Raw genomic sequence first — 23,469 nt, 5'->3', positions numbered from 1 at the left:
AGGGCAAAAGCTAATGAAAATGCTATCTGAAAGTCTAATTCTCTCCAGTGTATCTCGTGGAGTCCCACTACAGATCACATTTCTCTATCAGGCAATGTCAACAAAGGTTATTATCACCAAAACACAAAACAGCCACAGAAACTACTGATCCTTCAATCTGAAACATCTGTTCCCAAATGAGAGTCATAAATGATTTATGTGATGTTTCAATGCTAATCAGTTTCTATGTGATCACTGATTTCTTACACACTGAAAGGAAAACACGAGAACATAGAATTGATTGGATTTTTACTAGATTCTGTAAATATCAAGGGCAGAGGTGAGGGATACACACATGGTCCCACCAAGGTTAAGCAGTACAGAAAGTGTTTCTACCTAGTGTTTTGTTCTTTTAAATTTATGGGAGGAAATGAGAAAGGAGACATATCTTTGCTGAAGACAGTTCCACCATCTGATTGGGATATGAGAGTACACTGACTCAATAGTAGACCATACTGAGGCACAAAGTCCTTGGTCCTCAATCATTTGGCCGAGGGTAGGGGGTGGGGGGCTTACAGATCTATAGTTTTCTTTTAAAAATCTAATGAAAGTTATTGCCATGGTTTAACTGTATTCCCACCACCAAAAGCGAATGTTGGAAACTTAATCTCCAATGCAACAGTACTGGATGGTGGAGTCTAAATGGAGGTAGGTCATAAGGGATCTATCCTCATGAATGGATTAATTATGAAAGGGCTGAAGGCTCCAAGTTTTATTTCTTGCCCTTCCGCCATTACATGACTCAGCAAGAAAGCACTTGCCAGATGCTGGCCTCCTGCTGTTGGACTTCCCAGCCTCCAAATCATGAGCCAATCAATTTCTGTTCATTTTAAATCACCCAGTCTTGCGGAGCTGTTATAATAGCACCAAACAGACTAAGCTATTATAAACTCTTTTCCTCAAAAAACATATGGAAGACCAAAACAATACACACGATTCCATAAAGTTAGATCCTAGGTTAAGAATTCCCATGCTGGGACCAGCAGATGGCATAATGGTTATGTTACTGGACTCCCACATTGTTAACCACAGTTCGAGTCCCAGACTGGACGGCTTCAAATTCACACCAGGTGTATGTGCGTGAGTGCCCAAGATCCCAAGAGGAGAAGGGATTGCGGCATGGTCATTCCCCCTAGGGAGTGATTTCTGACTTTCTGCTCTGGCAAGTGCACACACCCTATAGCAAAAATCTCTCTTAAAAAATAAATAAATAAAAAGAATTCCCATGCTAAATACTACCACTAACTTGCTACTAACCCTGCTTTGAACCAGAAACACTTTCATGTCCCACTCTATCCCTCCTCCTCTTAATCTAAATTTTCTTCATTATTCCTGTTCCAGATTAAGCCTGTACAGTGCTCTAATATCTACAAATCAGCACTTTCACCACTGAGTTGTAATGATTCATTTCTATGACTTTCCCCACAAACTATGAGCTCTTTAAGAATAGAGACAGTATCCTTCTTATTCACTTACATTGTCAACAAATATTGAAGTGCCTCTTAAGTATTGATGATACACTTTATCTTCTGCTCTAGACTGGTAGATGCTCAATAAATATGATAAACGAGTGTTATACACCAAGGAGTATTTTCCCAGTCATAATATAATATTGTTCTTATCCATAACCACTAATCTTGGGTGGTGTTTTACTGTTACTTGATTTTTCTTGTATGTATATATTCTCACCGATTAAAGACTGTTGGAGGGGAAAATATCTATACATGTCACTTCTTCATAGCCTACCTCCCATAGCAGACTAAAGTCAGAGTAGATACTCAGCATGCAGGGAATCAAACAGTTGCTGAAATATGAAGACTAAGCATTCCTGTTCAAATGCTTTATTTGAAGAACATGATAAAGCAAAATTTTTAAAAAGAAATAGCTCTAAGATACAAAAAATATATTAGAAATACAATTTCTACTTTTTTACATTCTATCAATCTTTATTATTTTTGAGGAATAAAATTTATATTTAACTTGACAAACAAACCTAGCAGACATATTCTATCTGCAAAAAAATGGGTTGAAATGAAAATTATAAATAGTGCTGAGAATATATTTCAGTTAATGCTGGCTGTCTACTCAGTAACCGCAATCTTTATTGAGATTTTTAAAAATTACCTCATTATTAAGATATGACATAATTCTGTAAAGTAGTACAATATTCTCTTGTAAGATCACTATAAAATGCCAGTTACATAAAATATGCTTTAAGCAACAGTACTAGGAAATTATTTCTATTTCCAAACCCCTATTACCTCCCCCCCCCAAAAAAAAATCACTATTTTAAGAAAAGAAACAGCTGCTAAAACTGAAAGTGAAATCAGTTGTGTGTGTACATGCATGTGTGTCAATGTATGTGTACCTGATGCTTCGGTGTCATGCCATATGGCTCTGAATAATTAATTACAAGTAAAAACTGACTCCAAAATTGGCAAGCCTCAATCCCTAGTCCCAAAGCCATGAGCAGATCTGAAACAAGACTAAAAATGCCACAGCAGCAGCCACAAACAGCCAGCAATTGCCCAGATGGGACAGTTGGGAGGTACAGAAGGAAGCCCACCACTGGTTCTGTCTCCTTCTGCGCCCCCCCCCCAAATTATGTGGGTATGACAGCTTTCAAAGATTAAAAAAATCCAAGGGTAGTATATCATACCCTCAATCAAACTGCATCTAAATGTTATCATTTAGTTTCAGAGTTGCTCACATAGACTAAATTTTACATAATGCCATACTATAATATCCTTACCAACATCAGATCTGTTATTTTAGCAGTCTAATTTATATCAAACATGTGCAATGGTCCAATTTCCAAACAAATAAAATAAACACGTATTATTAAAAGACTGAAGAAACCATTTCCAACTGATCCCTGTATGGTCATTACTTTGCTCTCTGTGGTGGTTAATTTGGGGTGTTAATGTCACTGGGTTGAGGGATGCCTAGATAGCTTGTGAAACAATGTTGCTGAGTGTATCTATGAGAGTACTCCCATACAAGACTGGAGTGTGAGTCAGTGCACTAAGAGAGAAGAATTGCGGCACTAAAGTCAGGCTAGGGCTACAGGAGGAATAGACAGAGTTTAGGATCCTGTTTTCTCTCTGGACCCTTCCCCAAAGAGCACACTGTGCATTCTACTCTTGTCACCTGCACATCTGCCTGCTCCGTCCCTGCTCCACAATTCAGTCCTTGGTTGTAGTCGGTTTCCACTGGCACTTGACCCCCACATTCCTCCAGCTGGACTCCAAGGTCTTTAACTTTTGGACTCTGCACTAGTAACAGTGGCCACCCAAGGGCACTTGGGTCTTGAGCCTTGGACTTGGCACTCCACTACCTTCCCTACTTCTGAGTTTTCCAGCTGTTTATCCAGCTTACACACAGCCTACTGGGGAACTTCTCCACTTTGTGACTGTATGAGGTAATTCCTATAATAAATCCCTATAATCAATAATTAATAAATACATACATACATACATACATACTGTTGGTTCAGTTTCTCTAGAGAGCTCTGACCAATACAAGCTCCTATTGTGCCCTATGGATACTGTTCCTGATAGCCCGGCAAGCCCCATTGTTCTTATCCTTTCTAAAATGCCTTTAAGACTAGATCCTATTATAGACCTAGTCTTACCTAAAATGTCCATTCCAATGAAATTCTGAAAGAACTGAATCTCTCTTTTAGTTCCAAACTTTTAGTGCTAATACCATTCTTCAACTACCAATACCAAAATTTAATTTATAATTTTAATCCTTTCCCTGTCCTAAAAATATATTATCAAACAAATAGATTAATCTTGGGATGAAAATATGTTTCTTTCTAGAGAGTTATAACTACTGAATAGATATGTCCTTTTAGGCACTTTTGTCTATACTGTTTGTCCTGATCATGCCATTAAAGCTTGTGCTCCTTAGGTCTAAAGATACATTCTCCTACAGAACTGTGTACTGTAACATTTCAATAAAATGAGAATTTACTGATTACTCTTTTCTTGCTTTATTACATTATACCCAGGATTCTCAATATTACAATGTCAAAGCACCATTTCTTTAACCAAGGCTAAATCTACCACCACACTCCAGTGAAAATATTCTTTTTAAATCTCTAAAACATCACATACTAGTACTTTGCTCGTTAGCCCTTTGATAACCACCTCTGTTGGACCATGATAACATAACACATTGAAAGCTAGAAATGTAAACACAATGTTACTGTTATCATCATTATAATTCCAATGTACTTTTCTAAATAAAATATCTTAACCCTAAACACCAACTCTTGGCATACCAAAAACCTCTGGGCAAAGGTACTTTTATGGCTGTATTATAAAGTACCATGAGGTGAATACGCTGACAACTCATTAGTGAAGCAACACCAGTAGGCTACTCTGAACAGAGTCACTATGTTTTACAAACGTCAAACAGCTACAGGTTAGAGTCTCCCTAAGTAAGCATGGACATAATAGACACTAACAGCTTGAAAAGACCCATGTAATCTTTCATGGTGCACAAAACAATGATTTGTATTTTAGGGAAAAGAAATAGCTTTCTGTCAAAATGAGCTTATGTATTTTATTCTAAAAACTTAAAATTAAAATTAAAGTATACTGCTACATGTAATTCCACTTTGACAGTGTTTTGTCAAACGTTTTAAGTTCTTCTACAAACCTACGAAAATAGGAATGTCATAAGTCTCACACAAGGCACAAATCACTAAAGCAGTAAGAAAAACTCTGGGTTTGGGAACTGCATACATTTCTTGACTTTTTCAAAACCTTTTTAACCCAATGTTTTCCTTCACCTGACAAAGTTTGAGACTGAATCAAGTCAAATTAGCAAAGATTCTATATATGTAAAATTTAAATTAATAGCATTTTATTACTCTGGGCATTTTGCCAAAAAGAGGTTATCCATCATGAAGAAAATAGGAAGCACAGTTACTTTCTCAAAAGATAGGAAAAACAGCATCACTATATGAACAAAAACTATAAAATTTAAAATAGCTAAACACTCTTACATACTGAAATTCTAAAAAAGTAATAAATGAAGAAAATGTCAAAAGAAGCTAAACAGATCAAATTTTCTTTTCTTTAAAAATGTACTTTATTTTATTTTATTGAGAGGTTTTTGCTATAGGGTGCATGCACTTACCAGAAAGACAGAGAGAAACACAGAGACAGAAAGAGAGAAATCACCCTTTAGGGAGGATGGCCACATTGCAATCCCTTCTCTTCCATTCTCCTCTTGGGATCCTAGGCATGCACGCACACGGGTTTAAGCCACCGGGTCCAGGACTCAAACTGTGGTCGACTACATGAGAGTCCAGGAACATAGCCATTATGCCAACTACTGGTCCCTCCAATTATTATTATTTTTTAATTTGACCAGAGACAGAGAGAGGGAAAGCGAGAAAGCAAGCCATCAGGTTCGGGACTTGAACAGCAGTCATCCATATGGGGGTCCAGCACCTTGACCACCATATGCCATCTGTTGCCCCCAATTTTTCTTAACGGGTAAATATATACATACTTGTATTTCAGAAATATTACCTGTGTTTCACTAAGGTAACTGGCAGCTGTTTAAAGCACAGATTATTAATAGGGAGAAATATCTCTTAAGAGATGTGATAGATACATTCTTTTCCAAAATATTAATATACGCCATCCCTCCCTATCCCACTGACATAAAGCTTGACCATATGACTTTGGTATCTCCTATTTTTACATGCTACTTTATCATCCATTTGACTTTTTCCTTGGTGGTGAATGTCTCGACTGATGGAATGTGAAAAGATGTACAACAATTAAAAGAAAATAAAGTGTAAAATAAAGAAAATAAAGTATAAAATCAAACAGGAAAAAAAGAATGTGAGCAGAAATAGTATTACCACTCTTGACTGTGGCATCAATGGGCTACCATGTGTTTTGCCATTGCTCTTTGCTCAGCATGTTTAAAAGCCCATGAAGTTTAGACAGGGGCTGCCCCATCAGCATGAATCCTGGAGGGGAGTACTAGAGCCAGGGACTCACAATGGACATACAACATGAGCAAGAAAGAAGTCTCCACTGCTGTGAGCTAGTCAGCTCTTCCATATCTTCTGTTACTACAGCACAACTGAGCCTACGCTGAGTGGCAGAAGAGGCTACCGCAATACTTCCTGAAAACTAAATGGGCCAGAGGCAATCCAAATGAAGAGAATGGGACCAGGTGGAGGGGTATCTGGAAGGCTGTCAAAGGGGAGGTAGGAAATTTAGTATTAATGATAATCACAAACAAGAAAAGGGAAAAACTCAAGGGGGCCAAGATATCAAAGAGGCCACCACATGGAAGTAGGTTTAGATGAGTTACATTTGACTCCACAGAATATGTCATAATTAATATAAAGAACAGCTGGTCCCATGGCCTAGTGGTTAAGGGAGCTGGATCCCACGTGGCCAATGGCAATATGAATCCCAACCCCAGTAGTCTGAACAGCATGCCCCGTATCTCAACGGGATGGGGAAATAGAGGAGAACGGACCGTGATATGACCACACATGACTAAGGGATGGCTTTCTCTCTTGTCTTCTGTCTCTTGCACATGTCCTCTGTGAAATTAAAACACACACACACACACACACACACCAAGAAGTGAAAATAACTGACTTCTGCTCAGTGTAAGAAAGATGTTTCAAACACTGAGTACTCTCTGAAGATGAAAAGAACTTCTCTGGGAAACTGTGCTCATATAACCAGAAATGTTCAAGGAGAAGACAGATGATCACATAAAATGGATATTATTGAATGGAATCCAGAATGGCTTTGAAAATAGACTAAAATGTCATTTAATGTTGCCTCCCACTCTGAAAATAGTACTATCAACACTCCTCTTAACTAATATTAACCCCAGTTAACCATTTACTGTGCTCCCATTATGAGGAAGATTAACTATACTGAGCCAACAATGCTTCACCATGTTACAGGTGAAGGAACTGGGGCTAAGCAAGCTTAAGTCCCTAGCCCACAGCATACAGGTAATTGACAGAGTCAAGGCCTAAATATCTGCTGTCTCTGAAGGCAGTGAAGGAAATGACTTCTCAAAATCTGTGCCCATGGAAAGATACATAACAATAAAGTCAAATAAGTTGTCTTCTGTCTGATACCTTTACGGGAAAGGTTCTTGAGTAAATAAGTAGCAATGATATCTCTGACTCTGCATTTCTTTAACGAACAGATGATCCTGGTCAGGTCTTATAAATACTGAGTACACGAATATAGAAAAATTACAGGGAAAAAATGAACAAATGAAAATTTGAAGTCATAGTGCATTTATTAGACATTAAAATATTCTACACAGAATCAGTATAGTATTACCTCAATGCCAATCAGTAGCAATGAGAAATGAAATTATTCTATGTCAAATTTTTGTTATCTTAATTTTTGTACTTTAATTTTTATAGTTTCCACTTTTGCCAGAGTGTACAAGGGCTCACCAGTGAGAGATGAGGGAGAGAGAGAAAGAATGAAATATGGACACACCACAATTCCTTCTCCATTTCTCCATCCTGTCGAGATTTTAGGATTTTAGGTGCAAGCACAGACATGCACAGGATGTTTTTCAAGCTGCCACGGCCACGATTCAAACCTTGTGTTGGCCATGTGAGATCTGGCTCCCTTAACCACTAGGTCACAAATTATTTTCAGTAAATTACTGCAGTGACATCATTCTGCATACACCAACAACTGCAGCCTTTTGGAAAGACTGATGTATATGACTCTTGCTTAGCTATATAAGTAAGAGTTTCTCAAGGGAGTCAATGGAATTCCCATTTTAATTAAGCATATATTTATGCTTTAAAAAAACTAAAAAAAATAATAAATCACTGGCACAGCTCTTTTATTATGCGAACTATGAAAAAAATGGTTCAAGAACATAAAGATCCTGTAAGTGATATAGTCCTTGGATTAGATAACGCCATTTTATCAATATTTAATTTGCTACATTTTATAATTATACTATGTTTAAATGAAAGGATATCTCTTCCCCTAGTAAAAATACACCTAACTACTTAGGAGTGAAAAACATCGGTCTTAAGTTTACAAATGGTTCAGAGAATAATTTTTTTTTTTTGTAGAGGAGTGGAACAGCTAGCAGATGATGTGGTGGTTAAGATGATGGATTCCTGGGACCAGCAGTTAGCATAATGGCTATGTCGCTGGACTCCCATGTAGTCGACCGCGGTTTGAGTCCCAGACCCGGCGGCTTAAACTCGCACCAGGCGTGTGTGCGTGTGTGCCCAAGATCCCGAGAGGAAAATGGAGGAGAAGGGATTGCGACATGGGCATCCCTCCGGGGGGTGATTTCTTGCTTTCCATTTCTCTGTCTTTCTCTGTCTGGTGAGCACACGAAAACCTCTCCCCCCCCCAAAAAAAAAAGATGATGGATTCCCACGTGGCCAACACAATTCAAGTCCCAGAAGTGGCAGCCTGAAAACCATGCTGGGTACATGTGCATGCTTGCCCAGAATTGACAAAATCCTGAGAGATGATCTCTCACTTGCCCTCTCTGTCTTTCTCTGGTGAAAGCATGCATCCTCTGGCAAAAACCAAGGGAATAAAAAAGGAGTGGCAGATATATATGGAATGTCTTTGCATCATTCTTGGACTGCTCTACTTTTGAAATTACATCAATAAAAAATATGACATTTAAAATTCTTAATTTTATACTAACAACAATATATATGAACACTCTTTAAATGTTATAGGAAACTCTTAAGTACCTAGCAATATACTTGGGTATCTCATAACCACTGTGGAACTAGAGGAGAATGGACCGTGATATGACCACACATGACTAGGGATGGCTTTCACGCTGTTCCTTCTCTTACCTTTCTAACAGATTGTGGATCGCTTTGAAGAGCAGCGTCCTACATTCATAGGAAAGGCCATTTTCCCAGAGTCCTTCTTCCACAACTGAAAAAAAAACAAGAAAAAAGAAAAAGAAAACAACGAGTAAAAAGGACATCCAAATAAAAACAAATTTTTAAAACATTTTTTTCTGAAGCAAAGTAAACTGAGTAATTTAAACAGCTCAAATAATCTCACACTGAAACAGAAAGGAAGATAAAATAATTGCCCAAAGTTACACAATACTTATGTACAAATGGCAGTGTGTTTTAATTTTAAAGTCTTTGAAATGTGAAGCATGGTGTAATCTTCTTCCTATAAAGACCTTTCCATCCTATTTCTTCAAAGTATAAAATTATTTGAAAATTCTCAAATTATTCTTTCTACCTAATAGTATCAAAAGCCAAATTCTGTTAAAGTTCTACTTCAACAGGAATGTCACAAATGAATACCAAGGTTATGATATATATTTCCAAACGAAAAAGCAGCAGGAAAAAATTTTTAATGTCAGAATTAGACAGATTTCTTTAAATTCCTCAAAGGTACTACCTAGATAGGATTTTAAGGATATTACTTTAGGGGGACTGTCAGGAAATTAAATCTAACCTCAAATTTATTTCCTAAAATCATAATCTCATTAAAACTTGACATTTTGGGAAACATTATATTTGCCTTTGAAATATGTTGTAATACTGAGCCACAAGTAACTCTAAAACCAAAAGAATACTACACACCAAGGACACTACAATTCTTTTATTCCAAAAATATAAAAATGTATATAAAACATCCAAGAAAAAATTGCTAATTTCCTTTAAAATTATATCAATTTAGTACAAGATAGCAAAAGTTGAAAGAATGAAAACAACATTGGCAGAAGAAATTTTCATCTCCCTTTTACTTGTCATCTTGACAACACATTCACTGGAGAAAATATTGACAGAGAATTAAAGTTCATAATGTGTTTTTAAAATGCTTTACCATACTAAGAGACATACCAAAATGGATCTCTGTATTCTCTAATCACATACCATTTGAAAAAGTGTATGTATAGCCATGTGTCTTTCCTATAAGACATTTTTTTAAACTTATAAAACAGGGTATTTTTTCTTGGAATGTCTGGTATCTTTTTGTTTCTATCTATGTGGCTAATCCTGCTTTACCAAATCAACCTCTGCCAAAAACACTTTGTGTTATATATTACTAAAGAAATTGAAATAAAGTACAGCAAATAGACATATTCCTGCTAGCAACACATAGTCTCTGCTCAAGACAACATATTCAGTTTCAATAATACTCTAAAGATAACATGAATCTTTCTTTTCCACACATTTATCTAAGGAGAGCTTCTCCTGAGAAAGAGAGCTAACATCTCAATAAAAAGAATACTGCATACTAATCACTTTTCTTTCCTAATGTGTTTTAGTGACCCTAAGGTTCCACCAATTTTAAGATTCACCATTATTTTATAAATCACTAAGAAAGGAGAGGAAGGTGACAATTAGATTATAACATCATTCTTAGCATTTATGATTCTTACTTTGCAATTCCTTAGAGAGTGAGTTCCTTTGGATTTACTGAGACATTTTTTATCATATATCACCATTATGCATACATAAAAAGAATATAAGTAAAATTAATTAGCTGAAAATTCCTAAAATTACAGTCTATCGATTTATGAAGTCCAACTCTTGAATCCCTCAGTCACTTGTCAGTGTGTATCTAAGTAATAGTTCTTAGTGCCAGAAAGTACACTGATGATGCAGCACTTGTGGAAAACCTGCCATTCCTATTTCCAGGATTTTCTCCCAAGTTAGTGATATCTATTCAGCTGATGTTCTTTATAAACTTACTATTAAAATCTTCAAATATACTTGAAAATAAAGTAACAAGTCCCAATAAATTATTGCACCAAGTTGTCAACATTGTGTCATTTGCTTTAACGACCCTTTAAGATTTTCTTGATATACTTTAAAGTAAATCCCATTCCTAAATACCTCCACGTGCATCAACTCGGAATCTAAACAAAGTCGACCAAGAACCTCTGAAGTCTCCTTTTATTAAAAACGGCTCATCTACTTCTGTCAACCATTACTGAAGAAACCAAGTTACATGTCTAATAGAATACTTCATATCTGTATCTAATTGCTTCTTCATAATATAATCATTTTGTTTTAAATTTGGTGCTACCTTGACCATATCAGAATATGTAAAAGGATAGTTCTCCATATTTGTCCCTCAAATACTTTTTAAACTGAAACACTGAGATGCTGTACCCGTCCAGTCATGCAAAGCGGAACACTGAGCAGGATTCACATGCTCAGGTAATGTCAATTTTATCACAACCACTACAAAGCTGACACAATTTTTATTTCATTTTATCCCAATTTCAATAACTTTAAAAGATGTCCAGAAATGTATTTTTTATTTAAAAAAAAAAAAAAAACTTGAAAGAGCAATTTACTGAGGGTCAGCTGGTGGCATGGTGATTAAAGCAGCTGGATCCCAGATAGATGACTATGACTACACATTTCCAGTCCTGGATCTGGCAGTTTGAAAAACACAAGGCACACGTGTGTGCATGCCCAAAATCTTGAGGAGAGAATAAAGGAGAAAGGACTGTGGCATGGCCACCTCCCACTCCAGCTCTCTCTCCCAGATGAGCATACGCACCCTTACAGCAAAAATAAAAATGAAAATTTTAAAAAAGAGCAATTGTCAAAAGCCTACAACTAATATTATACTTAATGGTAAAAGATTAAAGGTAAGGATGTCTGTTCTCATCAGTCTTTTCCCAAGTTACACTGGAGGTCCCATCCAGTACAATAGGGTAAGAAAAAGAAATATCAGACACACAAATCGGAATGCAAGGAAAAAAATTTCCTCTATGTACATGACAACTGAAGGAAAATCTTTTCTAAAAATCAACTAAAACTAAAACTGATTTTAGCAAATCCAGAACACAAGGTCAATAGACACCAAATAACATGTCCAAACACTAGAATGAATAATCAAAAACTGAAAAATATTTCAAATCCCATTTGTAGTAGCAACAAAAACCATCAAGTCCTTGGGTATTAATCTTAAAAAATATGTGCAAGGTCTATAAACAGAAAATTTAAATACTGATGAAGAAATAAAGGAGATATAAATAGTATATCAATAAATTGGTCGTAGATTAGAAAATTCCTTACTGTTAAAATGTCAGTTCTTCCCAAACCAATCTATATAGTCATTTCATTTCCAATGCAAATCCCTGCAGGATGCTTTTTTGGAAATAGAGAGGTTGAGACTATATATGCATAAAAAGGCAAAGGAATGACCAAAACAATACAGTAAAATAAAAGTTGGAAGACTTTTATCACCTGATTTTTAGATTTACTATGAAGCTATAATAGATTAAGTCAGCATGAGAAAGGATAGGCATACAGATTAACAGAAAAGCAGGCACAGAAAATGGCATCTGAAGTGGGGACAGTCTTGTGGTACTAAGCCCTTAGACTTTTGAATCTGACAATATCTCCAGGTAAGAGGGTTTTAGAACTGAATTGAATTAGAAGACACCCTGTTGATGGCCACTACAGAACTGATTGCTTGCTTACATTTGATCACAGATTTTTTCATTGTTAGAGTATAATAGGACGGGAACCAGCAGTTAGCGTAATGGCTATGTCGCTGGACTCCCACGTAGTTGACCGCGGTTCGCGTCCCGGACCCGGTGGCTTAAAACTCACACTGGGCATGTGTGCGTGCGTGCCCAAGATCCCGAGAGGAGAATGGAAGAGAAGGGACTGCGGTGTGGCCATCCCCCCTGGGGGGTGATTTCTCGCTTTCTGTCTCTATGTCTCTCTCTCTGTCTGTCTGCCAAGCGCACGCACCCTATAGCAAAAAATAATAATAATAATAACCTCTCTCCCCCCCCCAAAAAAAAAGTATAATAGGAGAAACTGAGTTTGCTTTTTGCAATATCCTTAGACCCTCCTAGGCATATACTTGAGTAGAATAAGTATTTAGATTCACATGAAACACTGTAGCAAATGTTTATAGTGGTTTTATTCCTAATGGCCCCAAACTGGAAACTATCCTAAACAGCAGAAAATCTACACAATGGCATAACCATTCAGAAATAAAAGGAAACGTTCGATAAACACAAAAATACAGATGACTCTCATCATGATAAGTAAAGATATACTCAAAAAGAGGCTACTTGCTGTGTGATTCATTAATAGGACACACTTGCAAAGGAAAAAGTGACTGAAAACTGCTCAATGGTCACCAGGAATGAGACTGGGTTAAACCAAAGGGACATAGGAATTCTGGGAGGTGATGGACCTATTTGATATCTTAAATGTGGTGATGGTTACTTAACTATATACATTTGTCAAAAGTTACAGAACTATACACTATACCAGGGTCCCCAAATCCCAAGCCACAGACTGGTGCAGGTCCATGGCCTACTGGGGGCCAAGTGGGAGGGCAGGCAAAAGAGTGACACTTCATCTGCATTTGCAGTCATTCCCCATTGCTAGCACTGCCTCCGGGGCTCCACCTCCTGTCTAACCAGCAGTGGAAGTCAATTCCATAGGAAGTACTAATCCTATTGTGTGATTGTTTCTCTGTAGTCTGCACTGTGGCAAGGGATGCACAGTAGATGTGGTGTAATTGTGTCATCCGAGAACCAACTTTCCATCTCGCCCTCCAGTCTGTGGAGGGTCTGTCTTCCAAGAAGCCAGTCCCTGGTTCCGGGACCCAGTAAACTTTATTCACAATCTTTCACTACTCTAATTTACATAAACTTATTTTACTACTGGGCAAGGCTTCTGAACTTAAGCCATCATGAATATGCTGATATTGATCGTTTTTTTATATTTTTAGTCTTGAAAATAGGGCTATCAATCAAAAGAACGCCTACTCTAAATTTACAGTATCATGAACATGACTTTGCTTTTCTCTTTAATTGAAAGGACAGGGTGTTTATTTAGTTAATGTTCATTTATAAATTATTAAAAGAAAAAAAAAGTTTCAACAAGAGAATTCAGACCAAAGTAGTCCTTCCTAACAGGTCAATACATTTTGGACATGCACATGTATGCACCCGGCATGAGTTTCAAGCCATCAGGTCCAGGACTCAAACTGTGGTCGGTCATGTGGGAGTCTAGCAAAGTAACCATTACATCATCTGCTGATCCCAACTTTTTTTTTTTTAAAGAAATAGTTTGCTCATCAAATTCTATAGTGCTAATCCTATAAATGCCAAATAATTCTGTGAACACATAACATTCTTTTAATCAACTCCTTCCATTAGTTTGCAACTAAGAACTATGACCACACAATTTATTCTCATCACTATTTTATAAGTGAGAAAATTAGCACTTAAAAATCTTAAAAAAACTTGTCCAAGCTGCACATAACTAGTTAGGTCGAGAATTTGGATTGAAATTTAGCTAGTTAGCAGCCTAAAAGGATCAGATGTATTTTATCTACTTTTACAAATAAATGAATACATATATTATTATTCCCAATTAATTGAACTCAAGAGGAAGTGATTTATTTTCATAGCTGCAGACAGTTTTTCAGATAGTCATAAACATGTGATGAGTTGTTCTGATATCATGTGTACATGTACTTTTCAAATTCCATTGAAATTAGTTTCCACTGTTTCTTTATCCACTTTAAGAGAATTAGTGGTACAAATGTATTCAAATCCCATTTTTCTGACTCTACTACTCACGCTCTCCCCATTATTCCACACTTCTCCATAGGGTTGGTGTTAAGTAAACCCACCCATCACACACCTCTTCTTTTTAGAAAATCAACCTCAACACTGAAGTTATATTTCCCTTTGCTTCTAAAATTTGGACCATGGTGCTTTCTAAAAGTTTATAATAACTTCTTCAAAGGCTAAACATCAGTGAAAATTCTTCTACAACCTATTTGTACAATTCCATGATACACTCAAATAAAATCATTTTTAGCTTTTTTTTTGGGGGGGGGGACAGGTTTTTGCTATAATGCACGTGCGCTCACCAGATAGAGAAAGACAGAGAGACAGAAAGCGAGAAATCACCCCCCACCCCCACCCCAGAGGACAGGCCACGCCACAATCCCTCCTCCTCCATTCAACTCGCGGGATCTTGGGCACGCACGCACACGCGCCCGGCATGAGTTTAAGCCACTGGGTCAGTGACTCGAACTGCAGTCGACTACGCGGGAGTCCAGCGACATAGCCATTACGCTAACTGCTGGTTCCCGAGCTTTTTAAGCTAATTTAGCTGAGACACACATTGGGTAAAATGATGAATACTTCATTTGTTTGACATTTTATGTTTGTTCAGAGAATATCTCTGTTTCCCTTACAAGGGGAGCTGAGAAGAAAAGCAACTGCCAAAAAAATCTATAAGAAGGCCTGCAGGTATTAGGCTCTGCATGAAATCTACAATCTCTTCAGAGTATACTAACTCCATTTCAAAAAGTGTTTCTAATTCTTTTGATCTTTTTAAATTTAATTTATTCATTCATTTATTTTAATTTGATGAGAGAGAGACAGACAGAGAGAGAGAGAGACACAGACAGACATACAGACATTGGGGGGGGTAAGAAAGCAAGCCACCAGGTTTGGGACTCAAACCATGGATGCCCACGTGGGAGTGTCTAGTACCTTAACCACATCACCTGCTAGTCCCATTGTTTTGATCTTTCAAGTTTCAACTTAAATGATTATCAATATCTTAAGAATACAAGATAGCAAAAAAAGTATCTCTGTAGACTATATTTATAATTGTATGTATGAATAACATAATAATTTTTTAAAGCTTTCTGGCCTCAGAACCAAGAGTCCTAAAATGTATATACAATAAATCAGTGACAAGAGTCAACAAAAACAAAGAATGCTTAAGTTTAAAAAATTCTCCTATTATTGGGACCAGCAGTTAGCGTAATGGCTATGTTGCTAGACTCCCATGTAGTTGACCGCAGTTTGAGTCCCAGACCCAGTGGCTTAAACTCATGTCAGGCACGTGTGCGTGCATGCCCAAGATCCCGAGAGGAGAATGGAGGAGAAGGGATTGTGACGTGGCCATCAACCTGGGAGGTGATTTCTCGCTTTGTCTCCCTGTCTCTCTCTGTCTTTCTGGCAAGCACATGCGTCCTATAGCAAAAACCTCTCTGAGAGGGAAAAAAAAAATCCTATTGTTATTTTGTCTACCATTGCCAGATTAAAAATAAAAACTAAAACTAAAACTAAGTACTACCACAGCTGCCTATTTACAAAGAAAAAACTATTTTGGCACTAAAGTGATCTCACTTAAATTGTAAAAGCTATAATCATGAAAATTCCTGCTATTCCTTTTAAATAAAGTAATCCTCATAATCAAATATTTAAGTACTACATAAATGTTTTTTAGCAGAAGAGGCAGTGTTTCATAAAGGAAAAATTTAAATAGCAATAATTACTGTTTAGTTCACAAATAATTTTTCAAAATCTTCACAAATTATAATATAACTTCTTTTAACTTTCCAAAACATGGCTCCTTGCAGAATTAATAAGCTTCTTTGAAAGAAAAACCATATAAAAGGTTCAGGGGAAAAAAGTCAATATGGCAAAATATCAAAGCAGCATATACTTCAATGATTTTGTGTTTCCCAGCAGAGATCTTGGAAAGATATCCCTTCCAATTCCACAAATGAAACTGACATACTTTACTTGAAGGAGAAAAAAATAGAGGGAGGGAGAAAGGAATGGGGTAGGAAGAAGCATAAAGATTGTAAAACCTTGAAGAAATTCAAGCTCGTGCTTTTAGAATTCAGGTCACCCTGCCTTACACAGTTTAAAAGTAGAATTACTTTCAAAGAATACATATTTCCTCTGAGCTATGATACATATTTCCTTTTAATGTATCATATTGCAGCAACAGCTGAAATGAACGTCTAGACATCAAAAACACTTCTTACTCCCACCTACTGCTTTTTTACCTCAGGCATCAAAACTAATGAAACCTATTATCCAGAACATTGAGTTCAGCAACCACATTGGCCACTGCAAATATTGCAGGGGGGAGGGGTACTTTCAGGGATGGTGCTCCTCATTCAGCCATTAAAATTACTGAAAATCACATTTTGCTTCAAACTCTAGAAATATAAATAGATTAAAAGAAGGTGAATGAAACAAGGAGACTGTTTCCTAGTTAGATTTTAGTGACAAATTGCTAAAGATACTAAGACTCAGAATCCAGGGTGTATAATTTGCCCACTGCCTTTGTTTTCAACCTCAGCCTTCAATATACAAAACATCCCACAGTTTGAAAAAAAAAAACCTTCAAAAAATTTTAAACCTACTTTGTAAGAACTAAATAAAACAGACATTCCAATAAAACATTTATCAACCTAACTATATGGATTTCATCAAATAAAGTAATACTTTAAAGATAAATATAGAGAGAATTCTTGAAAACTGAATTATAAAAAAATTGAATAACAAGGTAGCATAATGCTACATTAATTCTGAAATACAGTATTATGCTCATAAAAAATCCAATTACATACACTATCGATCAATCACAGTTATGCTGCTATCGATTGCCTTGTAAAATCTATATTTTGAAGTCATTAATAACTAAATGGACTTATTAGTTATATCAAATTCAACCCACTTAGAGCTCTGATTTCTTGAATTGCTTGTAGGTGTAAAATATTTCGTATCACTTAACAAATCTATGTTGGAAATGGATTTTAACTTTCCTGGTGTCAATTCATCAATCAAATAAGAATTAGGAATAGAAGATAAACATCAACCTGCTCCATTTTTACCTACTTGCAACTTTAAATGATTACAAATATTGACAATATTCAAAAGAGAGAAGCACACAATTGTGATTCAAAATTTTAACACTAGAACATCTTCTGAAGGAATCTCTAACAGCATGGGTTCTCTGCTAGTTGCAGGATAATCAGAATTTTAATGATGGCTTCTTACACAGCACTGTAGCAGTTGAGACATGACCCAAGTTAGCATTTCAATGGATCACAGGACTCAATGTAAAGCCAGTAAACTTTAAATTGAAGGAGACCATGAAACTAAATTTCTGGATAAATTGTGCAAGACCTTCAAACAACAAGTACTATGGAAAATAGGCTGCAATGTTACTTTAATAGCTGCACACTGAAAAAGAAATTGTGTACAATGGCTGTTATTGACTTCTCAAAATCAAATTTGCCCCCATTTGCTACTTCTTTCAAAGATTTTTAAATAATTATTCCTGTTTACCTTTTAATATGCTGTAAAACACGTAAACGAGTAAGGTCTAGAAGGATCATCATCAAAATTAAAAGTTATCTTTTTTTTTGCTGAAATGATGATTATTTTCTTCTTTACCTCTTTGTCTGTTTTCTAGACTTTCTTCAATGTATATCACTTTTTACACATACATATTTAAACACATTTTTTAAATGAGGTTACCATTACTTATTTAACAGCCACATACTTTAAGAAAGAAGCCTACATGAACAGAAATTACAAAGATCAACATAGTTAAGACAGGAATCATCACAAGACAAAATTAAATTCTCTGAAGGAAAATCAGACGTGATTTAGTTAGAGCATTTACATTTAAATTCATCAATGTTACAAACATTTTATTCACTTCCTCTAGGACAATGATTTTAATCAAGTGACTCAACTATTGACTTCAACATGACACAATTGAGCAGTAAAAGTAAAAAATATTTTATTTCCATTCTTCAGGCACAACCTGATTTGAAACACACACACACACACACACACACACACACACACGCCACCCCAGCTTGCTACTAAAATTGTGACAGGGCAAGTCCCCAAATTGCCTTTTACACTAAAGCTCAAACAGTTGTCTGTCACTGCTATTACAGTGAGTAATCCTTGCAGCTGTAACTGTTTGAAATGCAGCTGTCTTGTTGGCATTCTCTCCCCACCCCCACTCATCCAGCATTTCTGTTCCTGCTACAATAATCTTAAAGAGCATTTTACAGAAGGCTTAGCCCTGGCTGAGGGCACTCTACGGCGTGACCGAGAGAACATGGAAACACGATTCATTAGACACGCCTGGAGTGATAACAATGGTGCTGCTTCTTGCTGCCTTTCATTTCGTACATCAGGCTGAGACTAATGCATTCTCGTTACACAACAAGCACATTTATAGACAGGAAAAAACTGTAATCACCTTTGATTAAGAGACAGCATATTTTTCCTATATGAGCCGCCAGCCATACTGACATAGTAATTATTTTTTAACTGACAGGTTAAAATAGCAAATGTAGCAAAAATAACATCTGCTAAGACAGAGAGAGAGAAGCTGATTATTATGAAGACTTGGTACACAAAGGTTCCTTCAGACCATACTCAGAGCCATCTCCTTGAGGCCTGGCGGGTACCTGGGCTTCTGTTTCAGCTACACAGTCTATAGCAAACAGAAGAGATCCTTACTAGGTCAACACATTCTGATACCCAGTTCTTTTAGCTGTTAACCTTTACTGACCTACCTTGTTTCCACTTCTCTCACCACACGACTACAAAATACAACAGTATGAATCCTTAAAATATCAGGTCATTGGGAAAGCCATGACATATTTGTCTATGTTTTTCTATGCAGAAATGTGTCACGACTTTCCTGACAACCCAATAATTTGTTCTCTTCACTATTTCTGTCATCTAGTTGTACAACCAAATAATTTTTACCTTTATATAAAATGTTACTCAGTGACAGAAACTTGCTTTCAATTTTTACACAGGGAAAAAAGGTAATTTTGATTAAAAACAGAAACGCAGAATAATCTTATCAGGGTATCATTTCACCCAGCATCCACCAATCACTGCACCTGGAGAATGTTCAAACTGCAAATATAAAAGCTCTAATTTAAGCTAAAAAAAAAAAAAAAAAAAAAAAAGGCTGTAAGCCACATTATACTGACAACATGTACACTCAAATTTCTTACGGAATTTTAAAAAAGGAACTACCTTTTCCATATACACATACATTTGTCGTCTCTGGTATATGCACACATGTTGCTGGGCTGTAGTTTATAGAGAATCATGTAGTTCATGGCAACAAAAAAAGTATTTGTCAGGAATTGAAAGATTATAGTTAAGCCAAAATAGTGGAAAATTGTTTCTTCAAAGTTAGCGGATTCTGTACAATTAAGCAATTAAAATAAAAAGGGGGTCAGTTGTCTTAAGCTTCCTATACCACCACTGAATTTTACACTGAGAATGAGCGCTAAAACAGAACAATTTACACATGTGAAAATTTGTTAAAATAGAAAACAGCCACAAACAAGCATATAGTAGAAAAAGCTAAGTCTGCTCACAAAACTTTGAAACCTAAAATAGCCTTTTAAAAAATGATTACATAAGGCACAAAATATTTTGCAAAACAGCAAAATATTTGAGCAATTTAAGCTGTTAGATTTCAGTTTTCTGACCTGTGCTACTGTATCAGGTTAGAAACTAGAAAATCGATGTCTATCACTAATGTGTCTGTTAATGGATAATGAATTCTAGCATACATGTAAACGTAGTGTTTTGAAGAGAAGTCTAATGTGTACCACACTACATTAGAATTAGAACAGAATCAAAAGGAAGTCTTATGACAGAGGGTAACAGCTACATAGTTTCTATTCAATAAACGCCCAATCTTCTCTCTCATTTTGGTCTTTTGCACTTCCTAAAATCAAGATTCTCCTAAAACTAATCAAATTACTTCCACGGGCTTTTCCTGCATGTAGTCTGCTTGAAAAGGACAAACATAACCATCAATATTAAACATGTCATCACACAAACAAAATTTTTTTAATTCAGTTTAAATGTATTTTTAGTAATCAGAACATTTGACTTTCATAAATGACTATTAAGTTTCACATGAATTTCCATTATATTAACTTGGTTTTTTAAAAGCATCACAAATTATTATTCCTCACTTATCAAAACCAAAATGTGTAATTCTCCCCTCAACACTTCAAAATTAACTTACGGTTTTTTAATGCAAAAACAATCTAATGGAAAGTAATGAAAGTTTCTCAAAACTTTAAGTTGAGCTATATCCAGGAAAAAGTTGTCTTTATCCAAAATTTAACAAGCTAAGAAGTTTCCAGTTCACAAGCAAAAAATATATAAATAGCCTAAATATTCCAACACTGCCAATGTTTTAATTCATGTAGGTTTTTTAACACTTCAAGATTCCTTTGCATTAACAGGATGCAATATGAAAATGCAAGTACTTTAGGCAATAAAAGCCAGTTATTTACACAGTGGTATAACCTGAGTACAACCCTACCTTCTTCCTAAAAATGGCTAGAATGGTATGTTGATTGGAGGGTTAGGTGACCCAATAATTTTAGAAAGGGCACCATGTGGGATAGGGCAGGACCGATTAGCTATCTCATGGATCAACAGTGTTCTCCCCCATGGTCCTTGGGCTACCAGAGTCCGGTGGCAAAGTCCCAGCAAACTTCGCGCCCTCTCCATCTCCACGTCTCAGTAGAGCTGCAGTTTTACCTATAGTTTTATCCTTTACAAACTACAAAGTTCTACAGAGTTCATTTGAAAAGTAAATAAATACAAAGATTTTTCAAAGAGAACAGAACTTGCAAACCACTGGAAATGCCAAAGGACTTAATAGGAACACCAAAAACCCAGAAAGCACGGGCCACTGGGTCACTCAGCACTTTCCTGGCCATGCAGTTTGTCTCCTAGTTATCTCTGGTTTTGAGATTCTTTCCAGCTTTCCAATTGCATACTTACCAGGTGTACTAGAATGTGGGAAATCCTTACAAGACAGATCCTAAGGATTTCCTTTGCTTACAAAGTCAAATCACAGCCGATTCATGCCTCATCACAAAACCTAGAACCCAAACCCACTCTAAAGCCAAAACCAGCTTAGAATCTATTCAATATTTTAAAGTATTTTTTGGGGAAAATGTATTTTCCTAACAATGAACTTACAATTTACATTTTTAAACATATGGTATTAACACCCAGTCATCTGGTATATGACCAGTTCCATTTTAAACCATTTCCTTCCATGGTTTAAAAACCAGCTATTTTTAATAAAGCATATCAAAGTCATTTTTGATGAATATTTACCAATTTAGGAGAAAGGGAAGACCAGTGATAGGTCTGGAGCATGCAGGAAGCATCTAGGTTGTCTGTAATATTTCTTGAGGGCTACACTAGCTATCTGTTGTATAATAACTTATTGATTTTTATCCAATTTTCTGTTAGTTATAAATCAACATTAAATGTTTTTTCAACGGTGTTTCAGAAACAAAAAAATACATACAAGGTTAAAAGTTCAATTGCATATATCTAGTACGAGCCTAACTTTTTTTTAACCTAACTTATTTTTAAAGAATCACTTTATTTTCCGTTCTTTCTTTCTTTACTTAATTTTGACCAGAAAGGGACAGAGCGAGAGAGCAAGAGCAAGAGAGAGAGAGAAAAAGCAAGCTGCCTGGTCTGGGACTCAAACCACCGTCAGTCGTGGGAGTCCAGCACCCCTAATCACCATGCCACCTAACTTTTAAATGCAAGTTCAAGTATCTGTAATTGAATAAACACAAATTATAACTGCTATAAACTTTTACCCAAACTTTTTATATTAAATTTTAAACGTAATTATTTATATGTGGATCCTAAAACAATAATAAGCACTGTAACTAAAGTAGGCATATGTATGAAAGCAGTATTTCCCACTGAGAATGACTTAAAGAAAATATTGGGCCTTCAGAAAAACGTGTCATGACTTTTCCAATGACCCCAAGAGCTTAGGGCCAGTTGGTGGTGGTGGTAGAGGCTGCAAGATTCCACATTGCTGACTGACTGGTTTGAGTCCCAGACCCAGCAGTAAAGCATATCAGGCACATATGCATGTGTCCCCCGCAAAATCCCCAGAGAAAAATGGAGAAGGGATTGAGGCATGGCCATCACTCTTGAGGATGCTTTCTTCTTTCTCTCTCTCTCTCTCTCTCTCTCTCTCTCTCTCTCTCGATCTCCCTGCTCCATCTCTCCCCCCAGTGAGCACACAAGCAAATTTTTTTTAAAAAAAAGAAAACAGTTTAAAGAAAAAAAATGTAGTAAACACTAAACAGATGCTGTTTGGGCCAACGATAAACTATCACTCTAAAGTACAAACACTGTTCAGTTTCATTTACAATCAGTTTCACCAAGAAGGAAAGTTTTTTAAACTAGTCTTCCTGCTTTTATTCAAGGTCCCCTAAGTCCATTTACCATGACAGAGTTAAAGTCATCTTTTCAAAATACAAACCACATCACAGTGTCCCTTCACTTTATACCCTCCCTGGTGGCTATCCATGGCATCAATAATCTACTTAAATTCCTTATCATGGTCTACAAGGTCCCACCTGAATTCACCACTATCTGCCTCTTCGATGTTCCACCATTTACTAGTTTCAACAGCACTGGCTGCTTCTGCTTCTCCAGCAAGGTGAGCCTCAGGGTATCATGACCTTCCTTTTTCTGAGTACACCTGCTGCTTTCTCAGCTCAGCCTCTTCCAAGA

The 23,469-nt window shown here is 36.4% G+C and overlaps 1 protein-coding gene across 1 annotated transcript in view; it reads right to left on the bottom strand.

Moving 5' to 3' along the window:
- MED13L (mediator complex subunit 13L) overlaps positions 1-23,469 on the bottom strand; it is a 296,775-nt gene that overhangs the window by 161,215 nt on the left and 112,091 nt on the right. Inside the window, exon 2 of the mRNA XM_027773092.1 lies at positions 8,906-8,990. The gene's annotated coding sequence lies outside the window, so the exon portion shown is untranslated. The remainder of the gene's footprint in view (positions 1-8,905; positions 8,991-23,469) is intronic.

The sequence above is a fragment of the Tupaia chinensis genome, unplaced genomic scaffold, assembly GCF_000334495.1.
Source record: "Tupaia chinensis unplaced genomic scaffold, TupChi_1.0 Scaffold000320_1, whole genome shotgun sequence".
Classification (NCBI taxonomy): Eukaryota; Metazoa; Chordata; class Mammalia; order Scandentia; family Tupaiidae; genus Tupaia; species Tupaia belangeri.
Note: the sequence above shows the minus strand (reverse complement) of the source record. Positions and strands in the feature narration are given on the sequence as shown.